We start from the raw sequence: 6,355 nt of genomic DNA, 5'->3' as shown, positions 1-6,355 counted from the left end.
GAAGAGCTCTATACAGCTACATCTTATAGATGTAGGAAGTTATGGTTTAGTCTGATTTCTCTGGTCTTGGCAGGAAGTAAAAGAGAATTATAAAACTTAATTATTACCCTGAGGGAGCTTAAATACTGCTCTATAATGGGACACTAGTGAAGTTTGGTGAAACTGTCTTTAAAGATGTTTGTGGTAATAATCTTCCATGGTTTGGGTGTGGCCACTTAGGAGGCAGAGAGATAGACTCTAGAGATAGCCCAACAGTAAAGACAGAACTCTAATCCTCACATGTGATCTGAGGAGTGAACAAACACAGCATCCTAGTGGTGCAATTTGATGATGTGATGTATGCTGTTGCACAGTAATTTTGAATTTGCACATTTGAATGACTAGCTCCCCAGAGTTTGGATAAGAGCCCTTAGGCTTTATATCAGTGTTAGGTAGTTGCCCGCAGATAAACAATGGTGTCTTAAGCAACAGCAACAGAGGTCAACTGACTTGGTTTTCCCCAGGTGTAATTCAATTTTGGAACATTAGCACATAATGAAGTCAATATTTTTAGAAAATAGAATTATTTATTAAGATAGCATAGGATTTATTAAGATGGCAAGGAACATAGGAACATGAATTATTAACAAATAGTAATTTAAGGCAGCTGGGTGGTGCAGTTGATAGAGTGCTGGTCCTGAAGTCAGGAAGTTAAAATCTGGCCTCACACATAATAGCCATGTGACCCTGGGCAAGTCATTTAACACTGTTTGTCTCATTTATAAAATGAGGTGGAGAAGGAAATGGAAAACCACTTCAGTTTTTCTGCCAAGAAAACCCGATGTGTCATCATGAAGAATCAGACACAACTGTATAATGATACAACAACAGCAAACACAACAGACAACCACACCAACTTGATCTTGAATTATTGAACTGGATGGTCTCTGAGGTCTTTCCAACTCAAATAATTCTTCAGTTTTCATTGTTTTATGTGACTGTCCTACCTCTCTAACTCACCTGCAAGCCCTTTGAGGATAAAAGCTCCATCAAATGCTTATATAACAGTGCCTAGTACAGCATTTTGTGCATTACTGATGTTCTTATGGTTGTTGATAGTGACCATAAGGAAATTGAGGATAAAAGCTTTGAGCAAATCTTAACTCTTAATTTCCTCAACTGTAATTGGGGGATTGAACTAGATAATTTCCAAGGGCCCTTCCCACTCCCAATCTTATGACCATTAATTATAGCCTGCATCAGTAGAGTGCTTTTTAGTTAGCCAAGGGTTTTCTATGTTGTTTCATATGCCTCCATATGTTGTCTCATCTCTCCTCTAAACAACCCTGAGTAGGAAATAGCATAAACATTATAATCCACATTTTATAGATGAGGAAACTGAGACCCAAGAAGGCTAAGTGATGGATTTATTTATGGTCACATAGCTGGGAAGTAGTGGAGCTGAGCTTAAACCTCATTCCTTCCTGAAGACACCAGTTCTTTCCATCTCTTTCTACCTTGTTTCCTCTCACTTTGTCTTGTGCGCGCGCTCTCTCCCTCTCCCTCTCTCTCTCTCTCTCTCTCTCTCTCTCTCTCTCTCTCTCTCTCTCTCTCTCTCTCTCTCTCGTCTGTATCTGTCTGTCCTTGTTTCTGTCTCTCTGAATGCCTCTCTGTCCCTCTCTCTGTCTTTTTTTCTTTTTTTTTCCTCTCTTTTCTTAGGGACATACGGATAGCATTGAAAGATCTCTCAGACCCAAGCCTTATCATGTCAAGGGCCTCGTCCTGGAACAGCTCAGAGACATAAAAATCCAAAGAGACAGATGTAGAAAGAACACAGGACAGGAAGCAGTCGCTGCCTCAGAAAGGATGAGGAACTGGCTTCCTCTCCCTCTTTTTCTCATTATAGCCATCTGTTTCACTTCAACAGCAGAGGGAAGGCAAAGCAAGTTGATAGACTGATGGCTTCAGCTGCTGCTGGAAAGGGTTGCCCATCAGGGGTGGATATAGAGCCCCTTGCCTATGCTTCATCTACCTAAACCCTAATGCCAGCTGTGTTTCATCCTGGGAAACCAAATGCCAGCTGGGTGGCACTTTTTTCCTGGTACTGTGAAAATCATGGCACTTGCTCCTGAAAGGGGTCTTGGTGGGGATGAAGAGCTCATTAGGGCCTGGAAGGAGAAGTGTCTCTTTCAATTAGTTTTATGGGTGAAGTTTCTCACAGGGTTCAAAAATAGTATAAAGGGGTGTAGGGGTGTGTGTGTGTGTGTTGGTATTTGTATATCTATGCTTCTATATGAGTGTCCTAAGATCAAATGATTCTTAACTTACTGTTGGTGAAAATTCCTTTTTTTGACTCATCTTTGATTTCATTGGTATAGGGAATTCCCAGATTTGCAAATTTCTTCTACCACTGCAGATCAGCATCTTCTAATTCTTGACACAGCGCACAGCATCTAGCACAGTGCTGGCACACAGAAGGCTCCTGATACATGTTCATTGACTCACTGACAGACATAGCCTTAGAGAGTTGCCTCAAGAACCCAGAGGTAGGAAAACTTGCCCAGGGCCACACAGTGTTGTGATTATTCTGGAATATATGGGTGATCCTGGAACATTGTAAAGGGCTTTGGAAGAACACTTTCCTGGCTCTGGGGAAGGCTGGGTCAGGTAGGTCAGCTTTCTGCATGTACCAAGTAAACAGTGATTCCTTCGACCCATTGACCTTTAGTTGCTTATCAAGGGTGATTAGGATCATAGGAACGTAGGTGTGGAGCTGGGATAATAGTTCTGGTCACAGGTCTAAAGCTGGCCAAGGCCTTGGAGGATAGCTAGTCCAATTCCCTCATTTTACTGATGGGGAAAATGAGGTCAGGAAAGGTTAAGTGACTGACTCACGTTCAAAATTATTGAGTAGCAGAGAGAGGATTTGAACCCAGGTCCTCCCTCTGACTCTACGTCCAGGGATCCCTTTGTTGTACCCTGCTTCATATACATACTACACCCTCTTCAGTGGGAGGTAAACTACTTAAGGAAAGGATGGCTTTGTTTTTGTTTTTGTGTCTCCAATACCAAGAAAAATGTCTTGCACACAGTACTTATTGAATTGCATCTAGTCCAACTCATTGCTGACCAAGCAGTTTCTCTATGTGGTCATCCAACCTGAGCTTGATGATGATGACATTCAGCGAGAGAGAACCCAGCATGTCCCAAGTCAACCCACTTTACTGTTAGAAAGGATTCATTGGGAGGAAGTTTTTCCCTTATATCATTCTATAACCTGTATCTGCAAATTCTACTTACTGCTCCTAGTTCTAGCTTCCAGGGTCAAAGAGAAAAATGTCTACTCCCTCTTGCACATGTTTGCCCTTCAAATACTTGAAGAAAGATCATCACTCCCCAATAAATCTCCTGTTTTCCAGGTCAAGCATCCACAGACTTGTATAGATAGACCAATAACTCCTGGAAGTCCTGATGTCTGGATCAATTAATCACAGTCAATCAACAGACAGTTATGAAGCCCCTACTAGAAATTAGGCACATTGCTAGTCGATGGGAGGAATTAGAAGGGAATCCAAGTTAACATGTAAAACAACTCACTGTGGGGTTGTAGATGTAGGCACTCAGAGGATGGGAGGGCTCCCCTAAGTCTCCATGGTAGCTGGTCATTTAATGTGGTTAACTTGGGACCCTGGACCTCATTACCTCGGGTGATTAACAACTGGATAAAGAGTATTTTAGGATTGGAACCTAGATTCTTTCACTCATCAATTCCCTCTTCTTATTTCTTTGATTTTAGCTCTTTTTCCTAAGGTTTTACTTGAACTTCTTTTCCTTAGATGTAGCCAATTCTTTCTGAGAGGTTCTGCCTCTGGATTGGGTCCATGGACAGAAATAAAAAGAGTCAGAGAGATATCAGATGCTCTCTGGTCCAGCTTCCTCAGTTGAAAGATGAGGGAATGGACATCTAGGAATGCAAAAGAGATCACACAGGAAATAAGAGTGAGAGGCAGGATTCAAACCAATATCGCTAGTCTCCAGAGCCAGGGTTCTTTCTTCCCTACCAGGTTGAGGCTGAAAGGATTGGGGCCCTCCCCAGAGCTTGTCAAAAACAGAAAAAGAGAAGATTTGTTAGATGGGGTGACCCACTGGGAAGGGGAGCAGGGAAGAGACATGCTTGGAAATGAAGGTAATTTTACAAAAAAACTTTAAATGTATTCCATTGTTCAGTCGTTTTCATTTATCTCCTGGGCCCCATTTGGTATTTTATTGGCAAAGATACTGGAGTGGTTTAACATATCCTTCTCCAGCTCATTTTACAGATGAGGAAAGAAGTTAAGTGACTTGCCCAGGGTCAGAGAGCTACTAAGCGTCTGAGGCCAAATTTGAGCCAAGGAAGGAGAGACTTCTTGACTCTAGGCCCAGAGCTTTATACACTATGACACCACCCATCTGCCCTTATTTTACATGTATTTAAATGTATTAGTAAATTAAAAAAATTATCTGTTTTATGCATATTTTGGGGGGAATTTAATAAGCATAAAACCTTTAATATTTCACTATGCAAAAATAACAAGGATTATGTATGAAAAATAAAGTTCTGTTATAATTTGTCTTTTATCCTACTTCATCGAGCATGTTAAAAAATTAGGTCAGAAGGAGTTATTAGTCCAGCAATTTAGGGTAGGACAGTACTAGTAGAGATTGAATAAGGAGGAAAACTTTGAGGTTATACTAACTTCATTCTGTAACTTCCAGATGCCCTTCCCTTCCAGTTGGGGAATATTTCTTTGCAGTAAACAGCATTCTCTTTCCAAGCTTGCTGTTGCTAGTGAAATAGGTGGGGGGAGACTGGCTATTGAGGATCCAGTCTTTGCGGGCATGCACAGGCTGTTGCCAACACATGGGGAGGTGTAACAACAATTTGGCTAGCCGTTGTTGTGGGGGTAAAAGACCAACACAAGACCAACAAGAAGAGGGCTGCCAGCACAGGTTCTTTGATCTGCTTTACTAAGGAAAGTAACTTTAAGGGGTTAAAATCTCACTTTAATCAAACTCACACACTAAGTTCAGGAGGAAAAGCCAGCACCCTGAACTTCAGAGCAAATACAAACAAATTACAAACATACATAATATAAACAGACCAAATTCAGTTACCAGAGAAGAACCAATGGGCCTGGCTTAGCAAAGTCAGGGGACTGTTACAACGGCTTGCCCAGAGTCTCAACACTTCTTCCATGAGTGAACCCCAAAGGAAAAATGCAAACTTCTGAGTTTATTTACCCTATTCAAGGTAAAAAAAAACATCACAACATGAGACTCAAACTCACGTGACCTAAAAACATCACAAACATGTTACTCAAATGCATTTCAACTAGGCTTTCCCTTGAGGCAAGGAGGTCATCAAAGACTCCTGATTTAATCAAAGAAACAAAGGCCAGACTCGACAAGGGCACGTGATTAAATAAGTGCTCCAAAAGAGAAAACAGTGAAAAAGCCCCACCTTAATTACTGATACGGGAGGGTGTGTCTACTACTGGAGGTTTTCCTGAGACTCCTTCCAGAAGTACATGAGGATGTGTGTTACAAGAGCTGTGTGCTGGCCAGCCCTGGGCAGTAGCCATGGCCAGGGAGCAGGGGTCTCCCATCAGTGACCTGCCACCTTCTCCACCTGCCCAAAGGCAGCCCCAGCGTGGAGGAAGGGGCAGCTGCCTGTTTGACCAGTGAGAGCTATGACCCCAAGTATGTGTTCTGTTGGATTGCTCAGTGGGATGAGACTGGCACCCAGCTGCTGCTCTGCAAGCCTGAAGACCTTGTTTGCTTCCAAGATATCAAACCATTATCTCATGGTGCCAAAGAAGCACACTGAAAACTGCAAAACCCTAAAGAAAGATTTACCCTTAGTGGAGAAAATGGTTACTGTTGGAAAAACTGTTCTTCAGCAGAAAAATGTCACAGACCTGAGTGATGTGAGAATGGCTTTCCACTAGCCTCCATTCTGCTCCACAGCCCACTTCAACCTTCATGTCCTGTCACCAGCCAGTCAATGGGCCTTCGTATCTAGTCTGGTTTATAGACTCAGTTCGTACTGGTTCTTCACAGATGATTGAATGACCATAGGCTGGAAGCACTAGAGTTGAAGATTTGTCTTGATCTTGGCTCACAGTAAATTAAAAACTTGGGTGCCTTGGAATCTCTTTGCCATTGTACAGCTTGAGGTGTTTGGTGACAGGCCATAGGAAGCAGTATAGAATCTTCTGCTCTGAATTTTAATGAGTCAGGTGATCATAGTTCACAGAAATACTTAATGACTTTGGCAATATTTTGATGGAAACATTACAGGTAAATATCACATTAAAACGTATAAAGAAGGGTTCTA

General features: G+C 42.0%; 1 pseudogene; it reads left to right on the top strand.

Annotated features, from left to right (window-relative positions):
* Positions 1–5,598: 5,598 nt before the first annotated feature.
* Positions 5,599–6,086, top strand: LOC118846068 (annotated as a pseudogene).
* Positions 6,087–6,355: the final 269 nt, after the last annotated feature.

The sequence above is a fragment of the Trichosurus vulpecula genome, chromosome 4 (assembly GCF_011100635.1).
Source record: "Trichosurus vulpecula isolate mTriVul1 chromosome 4, mTriVul1.pri, whole genome shotgun sequence".
Classification (NCBI taxonomy): domain Eukaryota; kingdom Metazoa; phylum Chordata; class Mammalia; order Diprotodontia; family Phalangeridae; genus Trichosurus; species Trichosurus vulpecula.
Note: the sequence above shows the minus strand (reverse complement) of the source record. Positions and strands in the feature narration are given on the sequence as shown.